At 42.0% G+C, this 22538-nt stretch overlaps 1 protein-coding gene across 6 annotated transcripts in view; it reads left to right on the top strand.

Moving 5' to 3' along the window:
- The window catches only part of Hipk3 (homeodomain interacting protein kinase 3), a 100715-nt gene that overhangs the window by 8529 nt on the left and 69648 nt on the right, over positions 1–22538 (top strand). Inside the window, exon 1 of one of the 6 annotated variants that reach the window (XM_070032634.1) lies at positions 540–1092. The exons of 4 other annotated variants lie outside the window; for them this stretch is intronic. The gene's annotated coding sequence lies outside the window, so the exon portion shown is untranslated. Of the gene's footprint in view, positions 1–539; positions 1093–1620; positions 2030–22538 lie in introns of those variants that run through there. One more of the 6 variants, XM_070032635.1, reaches the window with a different exon arrangement.

Genomic DNA, 22538 nt, shown 5'->3' with positions numbered 1-22538 from the left:
TGGGATGATTTTAGGATAAGATTGTTCATTTGATCAAGCAATTGCCCCTTTCCTTCAACCATAACAAAACCTTGCCAAGTTGCCGATCCTAAAGGAGCGGGGGAGGAGCATCATCATTATTATTAATTATTATTATTGTTTATTGAGGGATCTAAAAAGGCCTGTCAAATCTGCTTCCGTATTGTCATCCTGTTTCGGGGGTGCTAGAGCTTTTCAATTTCTTTTTTTCTTTTCCGAGTGGGCCTCCTCGAGTGAGGTTCCGCTGAGCCGCGGGGTGCTGACGGATGTCGTTTTCCCGGGAGGGACGCGGTGATTCCCCCGGGTGGGATCCGCACCCACCACCGCCCGGCCGCCCGCCGGGCAGGCCGTGAGCGTCAAGTCCGGGGCGCGGCTGCGGGCGGACCCCGGGGAGGAGCTTCGCCGAGGCGGCGCGGCCCGAGCGGAGCGGGGCCGCCGAGGCTCGGCGCGCAGCGCGGCCGGGCGGGCGGTGGCGCTGCGGAGGCGGCGGCCGAGGCCCAGGCCGGCGGGCGCGGAGGAGGGGCCCGAGATTGGGGCGGCCGGCGGCAGCTGCCTGGGTGACGACAGCCGGCAGCGCGGCGCCCTGAGACCCCCGAGCCGCGCGGCCCCGGCGTCGCCGGCTCTCCGGCTGTCTTCCCTTTCCCTCCCCTCGCCGCCCCCAGCGGATTAGGAATGGGCCCCAACGGCTGCGGGGCCCGCGTCCCGCGCCGCCCGTAGGCCCCAGTGCAGAGGCCGGCCGGGCGGCCCGGCACTCCCGCCCCCATTCCCGGCCCCCGGAGTCAAGCGGTCTCCACCCCAGAGCCTCGGGAAGGAAGATGAGGCAGACAGGCCCGGCGCCCGGCAGCCAGAGTAGCAGCAGCAGCAGCAGCAGCAGTCGGGGGAGGGTGTTTCGCTGTTTCCTCTCAGCCGCCAGGGCAAGATGGCAGCGGCCACAGAGAGGGGCTGAGCCCGGGTTGGGTGGTGCCGCCTGCTGAAGCGCCTGGCTCCCTGTCTCCGGCACGGCCCCGCGATCCGCCCCGGACATGCTCAGGGCTGCGGCCGCCCGACGAGCGGAGAGCGCGGGCCTCTAGGAAGGTAAGGGAGTCGGGCGGGGGGCACCGCCATCCGGGTGTGGGGCGGCGGGAGGAAGGCTCGGCCCAGGTCGCGGGTTCGCGGGCCCAGACTGGGCTGCCCGGAGCGGGGGCCCGGACCCTCCTCCGCATCCCCGGCGTCGCCGTGTAATTCTTTTCCGCCTTAGTTTCCCTGTGTGTGTGTGTGTGTCGGGGCCCGGGCGGCTCCCGCGAAGCCCGCGCCGAGGCCCGAGGGCCGCGGGGTAGCCGCGCGTGCTTCCCGTGCGCGGTGGCGCAGCCTCCGGGAAGCCGCCTTGGCCCAGCCCTGGCGCGGCGGTGCCGGCCTCCCTCCCCCGCCAAGGTTGCGCAAGGCCTCTTCCCGGCAACCGAAGTTTTGTTTAGTCCCACCGGGTGTGTGCGGGTGGTGGTGTGTGGTGTGAGGTGGTGGTGGTGGTGGTGGTGGTGGAGCGGCCCTCAGCCTCCCCCCCCCCCCCCCGCCGCCCTAGGCCGTCACTACGGAGACCTCTTTGCCTTTGATGAAGGGGAACCAACACAAACACGCCGCCCGGCACGCCCTGGGGTGCGCCGGGTCCGGAGTCGGCCCGCGCCTCGGGGCTCCGTGGGGCCCCCCGTCAGCAGCGGCGCGGAGCGGCGGGTTTGGAGGGTGTCAACTCCGGGGACGTGCGTGCGTGTGATTGTTGGGGAGGAGAAATGTGATCCGAGGCTCCGCGTCCCCAGCGGCGGCGAGAGGAAAGGCGTGGCGGCCGCGCGGCGGGGCTGTTGCCGGGCTTCTCGCGTTACGGTGGTGGCGGTGCTGGTGCTGCTGGTGGCGGCGGCGGCGGCCGCGGCGGTCGGCTGGATCCCGCTTTCCCTTCGCCGCCCCGGGGAGAACGCGCAGAAGAAGGGATTTGGGAGGAGAATGTCTGTATTCCCGTCGGGGGGCAGACGGCCCTGTTAACATGGTACGTGGGCTCTCGGGGAAGCCTGTTGTTTCCTCAGTGTTATCTGGGCTGGAGGATTTGCGCCAAAGGGTGTGTGCGTAAAAATTACCTTGGACGGGTGACAGAGGAGTCACAACACGTTCAGTCCTTGAACCGTGTTGTCACAACCAGCCTCTTCGCAGGCCTGCTGGGGAATTTATTTTCATTCCACCTGTCAGCTCGCTGCGCCGAGGGGAGCTTCTGGTCGGCGGCAGCAGCGGCGGCGGCGGCAGCAGCAGCGGCAGCAGCAGCAATGGTCCGGCTTGGTTCTCTTGTCCAGAGACAGGGAGGGAAAAGTTAGCTTTGGTTAAGCCAGCCAGTGCTTGGGAGATGAGCTGGATGTTTCTTCTCTTTTTCTGTTTTCGAGTTGAGATCTAGCTTTGGGGAGTGGAAGTAACTTGTTTTCAAACCAGTTCAGTTAATTTCAAGGTTTTAGTTTGCTGGATGCTTTGAAAATGTCTGATCAGAGTTATTACTAGTCGTAGTAGTATTATTATTTTTTAAAACGAATACCTTTTAGCAGGATCGATGAGGTTTTGGTTACCAAAACTTCATTCACAGGAAGCCTCCATTCACATTTTAATATTTCAGAAGCACGGGCATGTCTCGCCATATGTTTGATAAGTCTAGATTCTGCTTATGTTTGCAAGTGCGGTGCTAATTTTATACAATGAGCAACGATAAGTTTAGATAGATAGGTCATGATTAAAGTTCGTATTTTAGGCAAACAAAATATGATTGACCTTTTAAAAAATTGTTTCCAGTTTTATTGATTCTTTAGTGCCTTCAACCCTCTTACCAACAATTGAAATTGAACCAGCCAGTCCAGTTTATTTTTGAATCAACAAGATATGTACACATACATATTCTTTGGTATATGTATGGCTGTATTCATATAGTATAGGATACTCTTGTGATATATAATGCTTATCTAGTGCAAGGTTTATTTTCTGCAGTATTTTGATTTCAATTTGTAAAAGTAGAGATGTGCAGAAATAACTTGATATTTTTTGACTATTTTTTAATTTTGGGGAACATAAAAATTTCTTTGGTCCTCATCTCCACTCTAGGGAGTACATTTTCTAAAAAAGATTGTATTTGTGGAAACCCACAGATTAAAAACCTATGTTTTGAACAGGTAAGATGAGCTTGATGCCTAGAACAGAACTGGCCATTAAATGTTTCAAATTTATATTTGGACATTGCTGACTACTGTAGCTAAACATACATATTAGGCAAGCAGATCATAACATGGTGAGACAGCTTATTGTCATAGCCCTTTTTCCATTGAACTAGTCATTATCTTGTTTATGAACCAGTCACTGGCTTCTGGACATGAGGTTTTTAGAGTCACATTAAAGGGGATGGTTTCTATGAGATAATTCTGGTAAACATGCTCAAAAAGAAGCTATAGGTCATACTGTTTTAATCTTTTGGAAGTTCTTTAATGGAATGCCATAAAAAAGTTCAGATTAACAAGATATTGCTGTGGCAAGTATGGCTTTGACACAAATAGGTATTTATTTCATTCTAGAATTGAAGGTGTTTCTCGTGTGTGTGTGTGTGTGTGTGTGTGTGTGTGTGTATTTATTTCATTCTAGAATTGAAGGTGTTTCTCGTGTGTGTGTGTGTGTGTGTGTGTGTGTGTGTGTGTGTGTGTCAGAGAGCAAACCAGCAAGCGCTAGCACGCAGAGAGCATGTGCTAGCTTGAACTGAGGGCCAGAGCACTGTCTCTGAGCTTCTTTTTGCTCAAGGCTAGTACTCTACCAACTGAGGCATGGCACTTCTGTTTTTTTTGGTGCTTAAGTGGAGGTAAGTCTCATTGACTTTCCTGCCCTAGCTGGCTTCCACGCTCAGTCCTCAGATCTCAGCTCCCTGAGTAGCTAAGATTACAGGTATGAGCCACTGGGGCTGGGCTGAGGGTGATTCTTGAAACTTCAGAAAGCAACAGCTAGCTGTCAAAGGAACTTCATGGTGGAACTTCTATTTTTACATATTTGATACATGAATACTGAAGGCTTATGAAAGGAGGAAAGGAAAAATGTAAACTTCCTGATGTGGAATTAATGTTTCCCAAACCTGATTCATATTCATTTAAGTGGAATACTTATTTTTCATCTGAATGTTAAGATGACTTACTGCTTTTGACATTTTTGATAAGAAGAGTTAGCTTATTAAGTGCTGTTGTCATTGCAGCAGGTCATCCAGCATGATGGTAAGGTAGAGCAGATTGTCTTGCATGAAAATATACTTTCCATTGCATCGTCACCAGCGTTTGGATATGAAAAGATATCATGGCAATATTTAAATTTAAGGATGTTATAAGGAACATTGAAATTCTCCATATTTAGGATATCCTTTTGTGTGCCATATGCCGGTGACTTATGCCTGTAATCCTAGCTACTCAGGAGGCTGAGATCTGAGGATCATGGTTCAAAGCCAGCCCAGGCAGGAAAGTCCGTGATACTCTTGTCGAAAATGTTGAGATGACCATTGTGGTATGGAAAGTATTTATGAAGACAAACTGTTGGAATTCCATTAAAATAGATGAATCTTATCAGTATTACTTCTCTCTGTGGGAACTTTGAGAACAACTTTTACTGAAAGCTTTATCATGGGCAGCTTTTGTTTTTAATAAATATATAAGTAAAATTATGTTAAGTGTTTTACTTGTCTTGAATGTAGCTGCTTAAAAGACATATTCTTCTCTAGTACCTTTAATCACTTGATGTGACTTTAGTAAGGATATGAATGTGTGTGTGTGTGTGTGTGTGTGTGTGTGTATTTAGAGCAGAAATTTGACTTGGTGATATTTTTAGGATCAAGCATTATGTGGTCAACTTATGGGCTCAGTTGATAACTTGGGGCCATATGTCACTAAATAAAGGGAACAACACATTGCCTAAATACTGAGACACCACAGCACTGTTAAGTTCCAGTTCTAGATCTTCTGCTCTTCTTCCTTGTGTGGCATTAAAAGAAATGGACGGGGGCGCTGGGAAGGTTGCTCAGTGGTAGAGTGCTTGCCTTGCATGCATGAGGCCCTGGGTTCCATTCCTCAGCACCATATAAGCATAAAAAGCCGGAAGTGGCACTGTGGCTCAAGTGGTAGAGGGCTAAACTTGAGCTGAAGAGATACGGGACAGTGCTCAGGCCCAGAGTTCAGGCCCCATGACCAACAAAAAAAAAAAAAAAAAAAAAAGGATGAGTATTGACAATATTATATCTTAGGTTGGTTCTTGTTTAGACATTAAGTAGGTTTACTTTGTCTTCTATAAATAATGTCAATTTCAGTACTTTAGAAATCTTTTTTCAAACAAGAAGTCTTTGAAAGGAAAAAAGGACAGTATTTTTTTTTTTAAATCTTAAATGTAGTTTGTTACTTTGAACTAAATTTTTCTAATTTTCTAAAAGTGAAAATGTTCACTTCTGTAAGATAGGAAAATTGGGAACGAGAGGGGAAGAGTTGGATGTAATTGGATTTGATAGAACAAAATCTGTTGACTTAAGTGCCTAAGTGGAGACCAAGTAAACTGTGTTTTAGAGTTATAGTTATAATTATAGTTATCTATATAGTTGTGTGTGTGTGTGTGTGTGTGTGTGTGTGTGTGTGTGTGTGTGTGTGTGTGTGTGTGTGTACATAGCAAGGAATTTTAGTAGTTGAAGGAAGTTTAAGAATAATCTGCTGAGGCCTGCTAATGACCTGTCTTGAGAGATAACATCTTTATCTGAGTGCCTTGCACCTGGCTAGGCAGATGTTCCACCTCTTGAGCCATGACTCCAGCCAGCCTTTGACTGCCATTTTTAAATTCCTCTCTTTCCTTCCTTTCTCTTTGTATCTTTAATTTTTTCAATCTAAAAGATTAAAAACATTTTTCCTTATTATTTTGCATTAGTTATGTAGGGACAGATTTCATTGTGATATTTCCACCATATTTATAATATATTCCAGTCTTACCTTATCTAACCCCATCAGTCACTCTCCCTTACCCTTTTTTTTTTTTTTTGGTCGGTCATGGGGCTTGAACTCTGGGCCTGAGCACTGTCCCTCAGCTCTTCAGCTCAAGGCAAGCACCCTACCGCTTGAGCCACAGGGCCACTTCCGGCTTTCTAGTGGTTTTATTGGAGATAAGAGTCTCATGGACCTCCTGCCCAGGCTGGCTTTGAACCGCGATCCTCAGATCTCAGCCTCCTGAGTAGCTAGGATTACAGGTGTGAGTCACCAGTGCCCGGCTCCCTTACCCTCTTTCTAGAACAATTTGACCAGGTTTCATTGTCCTATTGCACATGTAGACCATCTACTTTCACCTTGTTCATCCTCTTTCATCCTCATGAACCCCCTCTCCACAGTACGACTGCCCCCCCACAAAGCATGTTTCTCTTAGCAGACTTTTTTTTTTAAATGTAGTTTGTAGGTCAGATAAACTTTCCATGTACTTAAGAAAATTTATTACAGACCTAACCTGAAATCAGAAGTCTAAAGAGCATAGAGAATATTACTATGGTGCTCGCTTCGGCAGCACATATACTAAAATTGGAGAATATTACTATGAAGTGAGTTTGACATACAGAATTCACACTTTGTTTTTGGACATCTTTGAAACTTAGATACATGTAATATTGAATCTAGGTTATAGCTTCCTCTTTCCCTCCCTTCCCTACTGCCTCCCCCCCCCTTTCCCTCCCTCCCTCCTTCCCTTCTTCCCTCCCTCCTCTTTCTCTTTAGGGATAGAGGGTCTTACTATGTAGTCAAGTGTGGTCTCAAACTTCAGATCCTCCTTGAGCTTACAGGTGGGCATCCCTACAGCTTCTCAAATTATTCATTAAAACTCGGACTTCTGATATCTATCACACTATTTGCTTCTGAGAAAAACATCTATTTTGAGAGAAGAGGGCCTTATACATGATAAGCATACATTTTCCCACTGAGTTACACCCACTCCAGCTGAAATATGCCCTTTTTAAAAAGACTAGATTTCCAAGTTCATTTTACCTTTACATATTCTTTGCTGGTAGACTTGTTTCACCCTCTACCAATGTATGTATATGTAATGTTGCAAAACCACCTAAGAAAAAATGATGTAAGCATAGCATTTTCATAGGAAATAATTAAGCCAATCATGTAGTACACACATGTAATCCCAGTATTTGGGAGGCTAAGATGGGAGGAACTCAAATTCAAGGCTGGGCTGGGCTGTATAGGGAGACCCAGTTTTAGAAAAAGAAAATGTCTGTAATCCTAGCTACTCTGGAGAGTGAATCTGAGTTTTGCAGTTTGAAGTCAGCCTGGGCAGGAAAAGTCCATGAGATTCTCTTACCTTCAGTGAACCAACAAAAAGCTGGAAGTGGAGCTATGGCCGAGTAGGTAGAGCCCTAGCCTTGAGCATAAAAAAAGCCATTGACTATTCCAAGACCCCAAGTTCAAGCCTTGAGACTGGAACACACACGCACACCCCCCCCCAATATTTTATTTTTTGGTGGGCTTGGGTGCTCAGTCCCTGTGCTCTTCAGCTCAAGGGGAGTGCTCTATCTTTTGAGCCACAGCTCCACTTCAAGTTTTCTAGTAGTTTATTGGAGATAAGAGCCTGACAGACTTTCCTTTCCTGGACTGGCTTTGAACTGTGATCCTCAGATCTCAGCCTCCTGAGTAGACAGGCGTGAGCCAACAGTGCCCAGCACATCACCTTGAGGTTACATATTTTCCATTGTTCCTTTTTGTGTTTCCCCTCTGTCCAGTTGGGATTTCACTATATTGCCTGGGCTGGTTTCCTAACTCCTGAGCTCAAGTACTCTTCCTATCTCAGCCTTCTGAGCGCCTGCTCTCTGTGTAGTGTCAAAAAATCATTTACAAATACGAGTAGCAATTTTATCAATTTATTTTTGTGACAAACTTCACCAAAGTTAATCAGTTTGATAGTCCATTTACCATATAGAAGCATTATATGTTAATTTAAATCATGTCTCCCAGGTATGATTAATAATGCAGTTCTATTGTTCCCATGTTTTCTCCCTCCACTCCCTTTCCAGCTCACAGCTGGCACTACCACTTGAGTCATGCTTCCAGTCTGGCATTTAGCTGGTTAGTTGGAGATAAGAATCTCTCTGAGGGAGCTGGGAAGGTGGCTCAGTGGCAGAGCGCTTGCCTTGCATGCCTGAGGCCCTGGGTTCGATTCCTCAGCACCACATAAGCAAAAAGAAAAAAGCCGGAAGTGGCACTGTGGCTCAAGTGATAGAGTGCTAGCCTTGAGCTGAAGAGCTGAGGGACAGCGCCCAGACCCAGAGTTCAGGCCCCATGACCGGACCAAAAAATAATAATAAGAAGAATCTCTCCGACTTTTCAGCCTGGGTTAAGCCATGATCCTCAGAGCTAAGCTTTCTGAGTAGCTAGGATTACAAGCATGAGCTACTGGCAACTGGTTTGTGGTACACATAGAAAATTTCTACAACTTATTATTAGTAGTAATTATCTTTAGTTGCATAAAGGGGTTTTAAGGGCTGGGTTTGTGGCTTAGTGGTAGAGTGCTTGCCTAGCATGCATGAAGCCCTGAGTTCCATTCCTTAATACCACATAAACAGCAAAAGCTTGAAGTGATGCTGTGGCTCAAATGGTAGGTAGAGTGCTAATCTTGAGCAGAGACAGGCTCAGGCCCTGAGTTCAAGCTCCAGGACTGGCAACCCCTCCCTGAAACAACACCCCCCCCCCAACAAAACCCAAAACCAACAAATAAAAGGGGTTTTAATTCAACATGTCAACTTAATGTATGCGACACATTTTTAGTAATGAAAGTAATGCAGGTATCTGCTGGTGTAGACTAGTGTAATAAACTTCAAGGATCATCTCAAGACTCTCATTTACCTTTAACCATTTGTGACATTTACTTTTTGCATAATGTCTTAAGCGATAGTTTTAGAAGGCCAATTTAACCAGGCTTACACAGCACCCAATAGAGGTTTCACTGAAAGGAAGCACTTTTACTCTTTTTAGCTTTCATTCTGCTTCCAAAAAACATGTAGGAATTGAAGGTGAAGTTTGTAATAGAAGTAGACTGCTGCTCCTTTTCTGTCTAGTCTCTATAGGTTTATATCCCCTAAGATGCATGGTAGACATTGAGAAATCAAATATATTATAAAAGTAGTGAAGCCAGTTGCTGGTGGCTCATGCCTATAATCCTTAAGCTACCCAGAGGCTAAGATCTGAGGATCATGGTTTGAAGCCAGCCCCAGCAGGAAACTCTGTGAGACTCTTATCTCCAATAAACTACTCAGTAAACTACTCAAAAAAGGTGGAAGTGACCCTGGGGCTAGAGTACTAGCCTTGAGCAAAAAAAAAGAAGTGCGCAGGTGGAGTTCAGTTCCAGAACTGGGCAGAAAAAAAGGCAAATACAGACAATTGTACTTCTTTACCTATGAACCTTTTCTTTATTGAGTAGCTTGGCATTTATGTGATCCAGGGCTTGTGAATGTGTCATAATCACATTTGACTTCTCAGAACTCTGCTTTGTTCCCAACTCCTCCACTTCTAGCAGAGGGCTGTTTCCTGTGTGGGTCAGTGGCATGGTGATGTGCCAGATTTCCCACTCCCTATCTCTGAACTGAATGCGTATGGTGCATACTTTGTGCTTTCACTCCACTCTCAAGGAAAGAAATGGCTTATCAACCATTCAGTTCTCCATTTGGGTTACATCCCGAATTGGTTTTTTCAGCATCTTCAGTTTATCTAAGAATTTCACATTCCCACTTTCTCCTGGCTCTTTTTCTTCCCCTTTTGTTGTTGTTGTCTTTTTAAAAACATCTCTAGTGTCTGGGATCTTAAGCAGCCATCTTTTGGTGGCTTTCAAGTCCCTGGCCCCATTATTTCCATCTATTGTTTTTTCTAAATCATTTGTCCAGTGTAGTCCATATCATTGTGGTGAAATTACTTCCATTAAGCTGCCCATTGGTTTTATTGTTTATTTCTTTGGTTGACTCCCATAAGTGTCCCCTGCTCAATTGTAGACTTTCAACCACAACCGTATTTGGACCTGCTGTTGATCTATGTATTGCTTTCCCCCACCCCTACACCACAAACTGATTATCTAATTTCTAAATTTATTCCATTGTCAGTATTTTCCATCTGCTATCCTTGTTTCTCTTACAGTTTGTTTTTTGAAACTTAAAAATTTGGAAAAATATTTGTTGAATAAAATCTGTACTGCATTTGTGAAGTAAAATCAGCAATATTTATCATTATCAATTCCCCTTTCTGGGAATCCATGCTAAAGAAATTAAAAATGTACAAAAGCTGGGGCTGGAAGGTGGCTCAGTGGTAGAGCGCTTGCCTTGCATGCCTGAGGCCCTTAGTTTGATTCCTCAGCACCATATAAGCAAACAGAAAAAAGCCGGAAAGTGGCGCTGTGGCTCAAGTAGAAGAGCGCTAGCCTTGAGCTGAAGAGCTGAGGGACAGGGGCCAAGGCCCAGAGTTCAGGCCCCACGACTGGACCCCCCCCCCAAAAAAAAAAGTACAAAAGCTATATGAAAATGTTTATTACAACTTCAGTGAAAAATTGGCTGAGTGCCACCGGTTTATGCCTGTAATCTTAGCTTCTCAGGAGGCTGAGATCTGAGGATTGTGGTTCAGAGCCAGCCTAAGCAGGAAAGTCTGTGAGGCTCTTCCAGTCAATCATAGAAAAAGCCAAAGTGTTGCTGTGACTTGTCCGGTAGAGTGCTAGCCTTGAGCAAAGAGGGACAGCGCCCAAGCCCCAAGTTCAAGCCCCAGGAATGGCAAAAAAAAGGAAAAGCTGCAGTTCAGTGAAGTATGAAATGTTCATAGAGTAACTTTTTCTACTGCTATTTAAAGTAAAAAAGATGTTCTGGCTGGGCGCTGGTGGCTTACGCCTGTAATCCTAGCTACTCAGGAGGCTGAGGTAAGAGGATCGCAGTTCAAAGCCAGCCCAGGCATGAAAGTTGGTGAGACTCTTAACTCCAATAAACCACCAGAAAACCGGAAGTGGCACTGTGGCTCAAGTGGTAGAGTGCTGGCCCTTGAGCTGAAGAGTTGAGGGACAGCGCCCAGGCCCAGAGTTCAAGCCCCAGGACCGACAAGAAAAAAAAAAAAAGAAAAGATGTTCTATAAAAGAACTAAATTGGTATGTCAAGTTGTTAATATATTTTGAATGTAAGCATGTAATGATGTATACACTAAAATAATTGAATTAACTGGTTCTTGTGCCTGAAACACTTCATAATTTTATAGTAATTGATTAAGGATTGCTGTACTGAAATTTAATCCCTTTCTTGTGTGACTGATGTATATACTTTTTCATGATTTCATAGAAAAGTATTTTAAAATTTTACAAGTGTACCCATTTTAGCAGTTTATTTCCAGATAATGATAATGGTTTAATGGTAGTTTTTAGTTTTCAAGGTTATGTAAATAAGTTACATTTGAAATGTTAGTGTGATAAACATTGTAATGAAATAACTGGCATATTTATGTGTAGTTAATATGTAATCATTATTTTCATATCTGAGATTCTACACAGCTTCATGTGCAAATGCCTGATTAAAAAATGATATGAAGTTAGTTCTGGACCTTAAGAAAGTTTTAGTTATTTAAAAACAGATTTTTAATCAGTAAACTAAACCCACTCTGCTGCCATTTCTAGTCACTTGAGTAAGCCTATTTTTCCTTATTTTAGTCCATGGTACCAAATGCTGGCCTTAATTTTGAACTTAAAAATATCTTAGGTATAGTTATTTACATGACTTCAAGCTGAGTTAAACTTTCAAAATATCTTTTTCTACCTTTCTTATTTTTATTTTTCTTGCTGGTCCTGGAGCTTGAACTCAGGGCCTAGGCACTGTCCTTGAGCCTCTCTATGTTCAAGGCTAGCACTCTACCACTTGAGCCACAGCACCACTTCTGGCTTTTTCTGTTTATGTGGTACTAAGGAATTGAACCCAGGGCTTCATGCATTCTGGGCAAGCACTCTACCACTAAGCCACATTCCCAGCCTCTCTACCTTATATGTTGTTATGTTGAGATCCCACCCAGATACATTAGAAGTAGCATATTTTTCTTAACATTTTGTAGTTGTGGTATATGTTATTTTAATATCATGCTTTGGCAGTGTGGCTTTTATAACATACAATGAAAAAACTAAGTTTTTTCTGAGGTATACAGAAGAAGAAAAAGGTAATTTATGTTACCTTTGTAAGATCAGTTTGAAGTCTTAGTGTAGAGCTTATTATAAGCTGCCTAACAGTGGGTCACATATTGAGCTGGGAAGGTGGCTCAGTGGTAGAGTGCTTGCCTTGCATGCATGAAGCCCTGGGTTTGATTCCTCAGCAGAAAAAGCCAGAAATGGCTCTGTGGCTCAAGTGGTAGAGTGCTAGCCTTGAGCTGAAGAGCTGAGGGACAGTGCCCAGGCCCAGAGTTCAGGCCCCACGACGGACCAAAAAAAAAAAAAAGTTAATTATTAGAGGAAGTCACAGTGAAACAGGAGGAGTTCTAATAGATTTCTAAGAATTCTATGTTCTTCCTCTGAGTTACTGTTTTGAGAAGCTGCTTGTTTTCTTTCCTCTTTAGGTCTCTGAGCAATATGTTTTTCTTCTTTAACTTTATATAAATCTCTATCCTGTCCACTTCCTCAAATTTGTCAAGAGAATAAGACACATTTGTATTTTTTAAAAATTTGTTTTTTTCTTAATGTATTTATTTGTTTTTCCTGCTGTTGGATTTTATACGAAAGTTTCCTGAAGCCATTGTTAAAAGGCCACTTTAAGTTGATGAAATACCTGTGACTGCTGATTGAACTTTTACAGTTTCTATCTTAGGAAGATTTCTAAAAGTATTTCATTAAATATCTTAAGTATTTAAATACACTGGTGTGGGACTGAGAATGGCTTGCTACCATAGGACCTTTCTACCTTGATCCTGGGATAGACCGCTAGTATATACTTCATGAACTAAAACGCATAAACAAAATCAAACAAAAAGTTCCAAACTCTTTGAATTTAACATTGTTGTAAGATACCATATGGAATCTTAACAGAATTTGGAAAGTATAAATTGTTTTCCATTAAACTCTGGAAATCTCAAAATAATCTTAATGAAGCTTTTGAAAAACTGAAAATACTATAATCAGATATATGCTATAAATATTTATCTTTTTATCTTTTTACAAACAGTTCTATTTGTTTTGGGGGAGTGTCAACCACTTTCATTTAACTGCTTTTTAGCCTTTGAATTCTTACTGTACATATTAGCACATAATTATAATTCTCTTTCAGTTCTGTAGTGTTAAGACACTGGGAAACATAAAATGGAATGTTAAATTTGTTCAGAGTAGAGTAGCCCTTTGTAAGTGTTCATTTGAATTTCTTACAAAATTTATTTCTCAACAGAATAGTAGTGGACATTTTGTCAAATTATTATTTCTGCCAGTATTAGGGCTTGAGCTCAAAAGTTTGGGCACTGCCCTTGAGTTTTTTTGTTCAAAGCTGGCACTCTACCACTTGAGCCACATCTTCACTTAGGCTCTTTGGTGGTCAGTTGGAGATAAGAGCCTCACACATTTTTCAGCCTGAGTTGACTTTGAACCTTGATCTTCAGATCTCAGACTCATGAGTAGTTAGGATTATAGGCATGAGCCACTGGTACCCAGCTGATCAAATTATTATTATTATTATTTATTTTTTTTTGTCGGTCGTGAGGCTTGAACTCTGGGCTTGGGTGCTGTCCCTGCGCTCTTCAGCTCAAGGCTAGCGCTCTACCACTGAAGCCACAGCACCACTTCTGGTTTTCTGGTGGTTTATTGGAGATAAGAGTCTCACAGACTTTTCTGCCCCGGCTGGCTTTGAACCGTGATCCTCATATCTCAGCCTCGTGAGTAGTTAGGATTACAGGCATGAGCCACCGGCGCCCAGCCATGATGAAATTATTAATCTAGGATTTTACTAGATTACTTTTAAACAAATTCATTCATGGTTTGGATTTTAGAGGTGGATTGGGAAGAATTGGGAAGACTCATTTAAACTTTGCCTTCTTAATCTTTAATATTCATTTATTTTTGTCTGAAAATTATTGACCTTCTAAGCAAAAGACGTTTTGTGGTGATTCTTTTGAGATAGATTTTCCTATAAAGTGGGGAAGTAATACTATTAAGTGAATAGCTCAGAACCCAAACTTACATATTGGTTTTTTTCTAGTTATTCATTGGGAGATAATGGTCATTGTATGAAGAATTTAAGCAAACAAAAAAACTTGTTTTGAATTAAAATTATAGAAATTAAAATTTAATTGCTAATTGTTTTATTTATTTATTTTCTTGATCAGTCATGGGGCTTAAACTCTGGGCCTGGGCGCTGTCCCTGAGATCTTCAGCTTAAGGCAAGTGCTGTAGCATTTGAGCCACAGTGCTGCTTCCGGGTTTTCTGGTGGTTAATTGTAGATGAGAGGCTCACGACTTTCCTGCCCAGGCAGGCTTTGAACCATGATCCTCAGATCTCAGCCTCCTGAGTAGCTAGGATTACAGGTATGAGCCACCAATATCTGGCTTATTTGCTAATCTTAAATTTACCTCAAGAGAGAGCTACAAGTATATTTATCTCTAGTCAGTTTGTCAGTATACCATTTCTAATTTTATATAGCTTTAAAAAATTGGTGAATTATTATTTTAGTAAGAGTTGTCTTTTTCTAGACTTGTTAAAATACAAGTAATGTATGTAATGCATTGTAATGGTAGGGTGATTTCTAGCACCTTTGAAATGTCCAGCAGATCATTTTCTGTTCCAAAAGTTGGAACATTTTGCTAAGTCAGATGAAGCTTGTTATTTAACATGCTGATTGTGTTATAGTCAACACATTCTCTAGATGCTTTGCTAACAATACAACTGGAAAATACCCAAGTCTTTAGTATTTTCAAATAAATGTTTTATAGGCACTTCAGATAGTAGGTTCAATCAATGGAAAGTGAAAATTATTTACTATTTATACTAGGTTATTTAGAGTATGCTGCTTTTTATTTCTAAGAAGACATGCTTTATTTTTTGTACATACACTTTAAGTAATTGAGAAATAATGAATAGGCACTTTTTATTGTCTAATATTATTAATCATCTAGACTTTAACTTCTACTTATAGACCCTTGACTAGAGCAGTGCTATGTTTCTCTGTATTTTCAAGAATGAAAAGCTTTCAATTGTCAAAGTTATTTAGATCGCATAATAAAATCCTACTTTTAGTGTCTCTTGTTTGAAGAAGTTACATACTAACCAGAAGCTCTCTGGGCCTTGGTGCTGTCCCTTAGCTAAGGCGAGCGCTCTACCACTTGAGCTACAGTGCTGGTTTTCTGGTGGTTTATTGGAGATAAGAGTTAAATGGGCTTTCCTGCCCGGGCTGTTTTGAATCTCGATCCTCAGATCTCAGCCTCCTGAGTAGCTAGGATTACAGGTGTGAGCCACTGGCACCTGGCTAATGCTTTTACTTTTTAAGCTTTAAAATAATTTAAAAAAGTATTTACTTGTGTCAGTACTAGGGCTTGAACTAAGGGCCTTTTGCTCAGCTTTTCACTTATCTGCACAGCTCCACTTTTGGCTTTTTGGTATTTGATTGGAGATGAGAGTCTCATGGACTTTCCCTGCCTAAGCTGGAGCTCTTAAGGTAGCTAGGATGGTGTGCGCCACCAACTCCTGATTATTCATTAAGTGCCAGTTCTGTAGCTTGAATTCAAGGTTAGTATTCTACCAATGGAGCTACATATTTTCTTCTAGGTTTTTGGTGGTTATTTATTTTTTATTTTTTATTTTTGGGTCCAGTCGTGGGGCCTGAACTCTGAGCCTGGGCGCTGTCCCTCAGCTTTTCAGCTCAAGGCTAGCTAGTGCTCTACCACTTGAGCCATAGCGCCACTTCCGGCTTTTTTCTTTTTGCTTATGTGGTGCTGAGGAATTGAACCCAGGGCCTCATGCATGCAAAGCAAGCGTTCTATCACTGAGCCACCTTCCCAGCATTTTTGGTGGTTAATTGGAGGTAAGAGTCTCATGGACTTTGCTGACATAGCTGGATTTAAACTGATCTGATCCTCAGATCTCAGTCTCCTTAGTATCTAGGGTAATAGGCCTGAGCCACCCATGCTCAGCTTTGTTTTCTTTTCTTTTCTTTTTTTTTATTGTAAAGATACTGTACAGAGGGGTTGCAGTTACATGAGTAAGGTAATGAGTTCATTTCCTATCAAGCATTGTTACCCCCTGTTTTTCCCCTCCCATCCTTTCCCTCTCTACCTCTCCAACTTCCCCGGTCTCTCCCTTTGCCACCCCCCCCCCCCCCCCCGTAAAGTTCATTTCAACACAGTGTCTTGTATGTCTCATTGCTACAGTGGGTCAACCTGTATCCTTGTTTCAGCATTTTGTTATTTCCCTTCCCCTCCCCAAATTAGAAAAATGTATATATAAGACCTAGGGCACCAGAAACAAATACAGGGACAATAGGGGTTATACCATGGGGGAAGAACATACAAAAGAAAGTACAGTATAAACAACTGAGACAAAGAAAAAAACTCTGTGTCCTCATCTTGGGGTTCATTTTGCTTAGCATCATGTTATATGGTCATATGTACATAGCTTTTGACCTTTTCTGCTTGTCTGGCAAGATTATCCTAGACTTATAGTAGTTACTACAAATAAGGGAAACCATGGGACCTGTTTCTTTAGGTCTGGCATATTTCACTTAATGTAATTTTTTTCCCCCAAGTCTTTCCATTTCCTAACAAATTGGATGTGTCATTCTTTCTGATGGAGGCATAGAATTCATCTGTCTGTCTGTGTGTTTGTCTGTCTGTCTATATCTATGCATACACACATATATCACATTTTCTTGATCCATTCATCCATCTACTGAGGGGCATCTGGGTTGGTTCCATATCTTAGCTCTGATGAATAATGCTGTGATAAACATAGTTGTGCTGGTAGGACATAGCTAGCAAAATCAATAGAAAGCCCACGGATTGGGAGAAGATTTTCATGAGCCATATAACAGACAAGGGCCTCATATCTAAAATATACTTAGAACTCAAAAAATTAAATCTCCCAACAACAAATCCTCAAAGAAACAACCACCCAGTTAATAAGTGGGCTAAAGACTTAAAAGAGAGACTTCTCTGAAGAGGAAATAAGAATGGCCAATAGACACATGAAGAAATGTTCAACTTCTCTGGCCATAAAAGAAATGCAAATCAAAACAACATTGAGATTCCACCTCACCCCAGTTAGAATGGCTATAATCAAGAAATGTAATAACAACAGATGCTGGAGGGGTTGTGGCCAAAAGGGAACCTTACTGCATTGTTGGTGGGAGTGTAAACTTGTTCAGCCACTTTGGAAGGCAGTATGGAGGTTCCTCAAAGACTCCACATAGAGCTCCCCTATGACCTACCAATCCCACTTTTGGGCATTTGTTTTGTTTTCAAATAATCCTTTCAAATTATAAAAAGCATTTTTGACTTATGGACCATACAAAAATAGGCTGGGTCAATTTTGGTCAACTGTAATTTGTGGGTTCCTGTTCTAACCAAACCAAATTTATTTCACTATTCTCCACTCATATAGGCTGTCGGTTTTTACTGATATCCTCTCCTATACAGCAGATATATTTCCTTTCACCTCCAAAACTTAAAGGGATAGATGAACCTGTTTCTGAATTCTGAATACTTTTCTGTCTCTGTAGGACACACATGCATCATCCTTTTTTTTTTTCTTTAATATGTGCTACTAGGATTTGAACTCAGGGCCTTGTACTTACTCATTCTACTTGGCTTCACAGGCATATCTCCAGCCCTGCTTTTTGCAGGCTATTTTAGAGATAACCAAAGTTTCTGCTATGGCTGTCCTGGAACTGCTGCATCTCAGCCACCTGAGTAGCTTAGATTACAGGCATGAGCTACTGGTATAGGGCAACATCCCCTTTTCTTTCTGCTCTGTGCTTTCTTCATCCTTATGTAGTTATATGTATACATGTGTAGTTATGTGTATACCTATGTTTGCCTCGTGCTAGAAAGGAGCCCACTGTGAAAAAACGTATTAGTTCTTTCTAGCTCTTCCTGTTCCCCAAATATTTTTTTTTTTTTTGTCATGGGGCTTGAACTCTGGGCTTGGGCGCTGTCCTTGTGCTCTTCAGCTCAAGGCGAGTGCTCTACCACTTGAGCCACAGCACCATTTCCAGTTTTCTAGCAGTTTATTGGAGATAAGAGTCTCACGAACTTTCCTGTCCCGGCTGGCTTTGAACTGCCTCCTGAGTAGCTTGGATTACAGGCCTGAGCCCCTTGGGCCCAGACCCAAATGTATTTGTGATTTGCACTGAAAAGTCTCTCTCTCTCTCTCTCTTTCTCTCTTTCTCTTTCTCTCTCTCTCATGTGTTGCTAGAGAGAAAACCAGTGACTTGGCCATACTATGCAAGTCAAATGCTCTGCCACTGAGCCTGTCTGCCTGCCTGCCTGCCTCCTTCGTTCGTTCGTTCGTTCGTTCGTTCGTTCGTTCCTTCCTTCCTTCCATCCTTCCTTTTGTTTATTCGTTCATTCTTGGGACATAGTGCAGTACCAGCATATACACACAAAAGAGGTTATTCTTATTTACCAGTAGAGTCTAACTCATTAAAAAAATTAATATAATTTCTGACTGAAATTATATATAGCAAGGAATAGAAATCAATTTTATTTTAGTTTATAAAAGATAAACTAAATTTCTCACTTTTTTCTTTTTTTTTTTCCAGGGCTGAGAACCGAACCCAGAGCCTTGCGCGTGCCAGGCGGGCTCCCTTCCGCTGGGCTAAACCCCCAGCCCCTCACTTTTTTCTTTTCTTTCCTGCGTGTTTATTTCCATACATGTTATTCTGCCTTTACCTCATCTTACTATATACCAAGAAACCTGGCACTGGAACTACAGTATATAGTCAGCCTTCTGTATCTGTATATTCTGCATTCATAGATTCAACAAACTGGGGATCCAGTAGTTGAAAAAAATTTTGCAGGGGCTGGGAAGGTGGCTCAGTGGTAAAGTGCTTGCCTTGCATGCTTGAGGCCCTGGGTATGATTCCTCAGCATCCATAAGCAAAAAAAAAAAAGCCGGAAGTGGCACTGTGGCTCAAGTGGTAGAGTGCTAGCCTTGAGCTGAAGAGCTGAGGGGCAGCGCCCAGGCTCAGCGTTCAGGCCCACAACCGGACCCCCCCCCAAAAAATTTTTTTTGCATTTGTACTGAACTTATATAGACTGTTTTCCCATTATTATTATCTAAGCAGTATCATATGGCAAATATTTACATATTGTTTGCATTATAATAGTGTAAATAATCTAGAGATGATCTCAAGTATACAGGAGGATGTGTGAAGGGTTATATGCAAATATACCATGTTATATAAAGCTCTTAGATATCCACTGGATTTGGGGTATCCTTAAGATATTTTGGTACCAATCCCCTTTGGATTCTGAAAGAAGATTGTATAGTTTATTTCTTCTTTATCATAAACTGTACTTTATAACAAATGACACATGGTCTTCAATAACTTGTTTTTTTTTTTTTTTGTTCAGTAGTTTTTGACAATTATGACCTGTTAATGCAATGTGATATTCAACATTTAGGAAGTATTCTTGCCCTGTACACTTAAACTGAATATAATTGAAAGAGAAAATATCAGAAGCTGGGCACTGGTGGCTGATGCCTGTAATCCTAGGTACTCAGGAGGCTGAGATCTGAGGATCCCAGTTCAAAGCCAGCTAGGGCAGGAAAATCCATGGGACTCCTTATCTTTAATTAACTACCAGAAAAGTGGAAGTGGTACTGTGGCTAAAGTGGTAGAGCTCTCACCTTGAGCTGAAGAGCTCAGGGATAGCACCAAGGCCCAGAGTTCAAACTCCAGGACTGGAAAAAAAAAAAAAAAAAAAAAAAGGCTCTGGGACAGTTTCTAGGCCCTGAGTCCAGCTCCATGAGTAGAACATACACATGTACACATAAAAAATAACCCAGGAGAGATTCTAATTGTGGGACATTCTAAAACAACTGAACACAATTCTTCAAAAAAATGTTAGGGCTATGAAAGACAACAACAACAACAAAAGACAGAAAGGGGTTTTAGATTAAAGAGTAAGAAACATGACATACAGGCTATCATAAGCGGACAGCCACATGCAGTTTTCTCACCCTGGATTAGAAAAATGAAATATCCATCCAGGAAAATGAAAAGGACTGGTCATGTGCACATGGCTTGTATTAAACACTACAAACCAATCCATGCTAACATAAATGAATGCCATAGAAAAGACACAGTGATGTGAGAGAATGACTTGTACTTCAGAGTCACATGCTGAAACACTAGGAAGAAAGTGATTAAAAAAATACCTTCCAGGTAGATGATCTCAAAGTGTATATGAATGCATAGTGTGATGCATACCTATGCACATTTGTGTAATGTTTATATATGGGTGTAGTAAGTGTATCTGTGTGTAAAAAGAAAATGGGTCAAAATGTAATGAAATGGTGAATCAAGTTGAAAAAAAGTATTTCAAAAAGAGCAAATGACACAACACCATCATGTTTATGTATGTAACACCATCATGTTTATATATGTAATTTCAGTTAATCCATTCTGCTGTACTTTTATCAGTTCTGATACATACTCCACCCTTTTTTTTGGCATTTTTGAAATGCATGCACATTAAAATCAGTGATATCTTTTGCAGTTGTTTTTCTTTTTTCTTTCTCATGTGTGTGGCATGTAAATATATGATAATTTTTATATGCCACACTTGTCTTACAGTTTTCATTTCATGGATAAATGACAATATCCAGTCATTTTTCTGATAATTAACATTATTTCAAAGTTTTATTACGTCCAGCAGTACTATGGAGAATATTATTTTTCTTGCTTCTATGCAAGAAGAAAAATCCTGTAAGCAAGGGTTGTGTTTTGTTAAGAATTCTGACTTATATGGGGCTGGGAAGGTGGCTCAGTGGTAGAGTGCTTGCCTTGCATGCTTGAGGCCCTGGGTTCGATTCCTCAGCACCACATAAGAAAAAAGAAAAAAGCCGGAAGTAGCGCTGTGGCTCAAGTGGTAGAGCGCTAGCCTTGAGCTGAAGAGCTGAGGGACAGTGCCCAGACCCAGAGTTCAGGCCCCACAGCTAGAAACCCCCCCCCCCCAAAAAAAAAAGAATTATGACTTATAGACACTTCTGTCTTCAGCTTTGCTTTTCTAAAGTGATTCTGCTTTTTGCTATTATATGGGTATCTGTTAGTCTACTCTTATTCACTTTAGGTGTTATTCTGCTTTTGTTAGTTGTAAAATGACAGTAAAATGTCATTTTAAATTTATAGCTCCTTTGTTTTTCTTTATTACTTACTAGTAGGACTTTATTTTTATTTTTATTTTTTGGTGCTGGTAATTGGGATTGAACTTGGGGCCCTCTGACTCTCTTGGCTTTTTCATTCAAGGCTGGCATTTACCATTTGAGCCACACCTCCACTTTTGACTTTTTGCTGGTTAATTGGAGATAAAGAGTCTCTTGGAATTGTTTGAACTGCAACCCTCAGATCTCAACCTCCTGAATAACTAGGATTGCAGGCATTAGTCACCAGCACCTAAGCTTCAATTTTTTGAATAGCTTTTTTTTGTGACTCACCTGTTTATGTCATCTTCATGTTTTTTTGCTGTGTTTTGCTGAGCATAATGTGACTATAAATATATATGTATATATATATACACATATACATTTTTTTGTTTTGTTTTTTTGTTTTGGTGGGTCGTGGGCTTGAACTCTGGGCTTGGGCGCTGTCCCTGCGCTCTTCAGCTCAAGGTGAGCCCTCTACTGCTTGAGCCACAGTGCCAATTCCAGTGACTATATATTTTGTTGGTTATGTGAGTTGCAAATGCCTTTCTGTGGCTTATTTTTATTTCCGATCTTATCCCTTTTGTGTGTGTGTGTGTGTGTGTGTGTGTGTGTGTGTGTGTGTGTGTGTGTGTGTGTGTGTGTGTGTGTGTGTGCATGTGCGTGCGCTTGCGCGTGCGTGTGTGCATATGTGTGCATATGTGCTGAATCTGGGGCTTGAACTCAGGGCTTGGGCAGTGTCCCTGAGCTTTTTTTGCTAAAGGTTAGTGCTCATTTTTATTCATATTGGATGAATCAAAGCTAGAAATTTTAATAAAGTAAAATTAGTCAACTTTTTGCTCTCACTGTGCTTTTTTCCCTCTTATTTGAAGAAAAAACTTCCAAAAATTGATGATTAATTTGTTGAGTATAGCATCATTTTAAGCTGGATGCAGTAAAAAACAAAGCATTACACAGGGTTGATTCCAATTTTTTTTTTCTTTTTTTGTAGTTAGTCTTTGGGGCAGAAAGTTGGAAATATCATTGGTGAAGAGTTTTAATCTTATATATTTGTCCTTTTGAAGGAAATTCTAGCACTCCAGTGGAGAATAAATTAGCACACGTGGGTGTGAAACCTTTCAAAGCAAGGGACAAATACAGCATA

The sequence above is a fragment of the Dipodomys merriami genome, unplaced genomic scaffold (assembly GCF_024711535.1).
Source record: "Dipodomys merriami isolate MVZ:Mamm:240054 unplaced genomic scaffold, mDipMer1.0.p SCAF_21, whole genome shotgun sequence".
NCBI classification, from domain to species: Eukaryota; Metazoa; Chordata; class Mammalia; order Rodentia; family Heteromyidae; genus Dipodomys; species Dipodomys merriami.
This window is presented reverse-complemented; position numbering and strand designations above follow the sequence as displayed.